We start from the raw sequence: 1,497 nt of genomic DNA on the forward strand, positions 1-1,497 counted from the left end.
TCATGTAGATCTACGCAAGCTAAACTTACACCAAAAGCTCACGCAAGGTCAATGAATAACAAAGTTTTCTACTCCCACCACAGACTCCTTGCCATGACGTGGCCCTCCCAGACAATCTTCCCCAGAGGGCAGCTCAGCTGCTTCCTTTCTCTTCTGCAGGTCTTCATGCAAATGCCACCTTCAAGGCAAGGCCGTCCCTAATCACCTGTTGACAATGCCCACCTGCTTTCTCCACTCAACTTTCCTTTATAGCGCTTCTATATCTGAGATTCTCTACAGTTTGTCTAGTCCTTTATTCTGCCTATTGCATGTCTCCCCTCACGAGAAGGGATGCTCTATGAGGACCAGGAGATAACAACAACCCCTGAACAGAAATCATCACAGAGCAGACACTCCGTAAATATAATGATATAAGATGTTTAAAATGGAAAGTCAAAATAAAATCGCCCAGCTTTTTGTCGCTCTCCGGCATTCAAGATGTCAAAGCGAGGACATGGTGGGTCCTCTGGTGTGAAATTCTGGATTTCCTTGGGTTTTCTGGTTGGAGCCATGAACAGTTGTGCTGACAACACAGGAGCCAAAAGTCTGCATATCATCTCTGTGAAGGGGATCAAGGGACAACTGAATAGACTTCCTGCTGCTGGTGTGGGTGACGTGGTGATGGCCGCAGTCAAGAAAGGCAAACCAGAGCTCAGAAAGAAGTGGTAATTAGACATCGAAAGTCCTACCGGAGCAAAGATGGTATGTTTCTTTGTTTTGAAGATAATGCAGGAGTCGTAGAAAACAGGCGAGATGAAAGGTTCCGCCTTTCACAGGACCAGCTGCAGAAGAATATGCAGACTTGTGGCACAGGATTGCATCCAATGCTTGCAGCACTGCATGATCCTTTGGTGTATTTGTAAAAAAATAAAAATAAAAATGATTTGCTCCCCCCCGAAATAAAAATAAAATAAAATCGCCTGCCATGAACAAGTAACCACCTTCTCTCCACTAAGGGAGACAGGATGGTGAAGCCATTGCCCAGAGAGCCGAGGACGAAATAGGAGGAGAAACACTGCTCATGCCCTGGCACATTGGATACTAAGCCTTGTGCCTTCCATTTCACCTTGGAGCCCTGATGCCTGTGCACACCTCCACCTGAGAGACTAGAGGGAAGAGCGGAGACGTTCCCTCTGGTTTCCAGCTTGCTTGTCAACTCACTGGTGAGTTGTATCCAGGACCGACTTCCCGGGAATGCAGCCTGCATCATGCCACAAGTCTCCGCACTTGGAAGGGACCCTATGTTTGGTTTAATGCTCTGCTGTCCATACCTTGAAATTCTTAATAATTTTACCTTCCAATTTGTCTTTTATAAGTGAAATTCAGTGGGACAATGGAAGATGCGTATGAGCAGAGGAGAGTCATGAAATAAAGGAAAAACCTTCATATTTTAGACCTTTAATGGCACTTTTCCCTACCTTTCAACAAGCAGCCCCATTTTCACTTTGCACTGGGCCC

The 1,497-nt window shown here is 45.9% G+C and overlaps 1 pseudogene across 1 annotated transcript; it reads left to right on the plus strand.

Moving 5' to 3' along the window:
- The first annotated feature begins 477 nt into the window (after window positions 1–477).
- On the plus strand, window positions 478–957 carry LOC309823053 (large ribosomal subunit protein uL14-like; annotated as a pseudogene). Its single transcript has one exon. The product of its transcript is annotated as a large ribosomal subunit protein uL14-like (transcript).
- Window positions 958–1,497: the final 540 nt, after the last annotated feature.

This window comes from Grampus griseus, assembly GCF_964374135.1.
Source record: "Grampus griseus genome assembly, chromosome: 5".
NCBI lineage: Eukaryota > Metazoa > Chordata > Mammalia > Artiodactyla > Delphinidae > Grampus > Grampus griseus.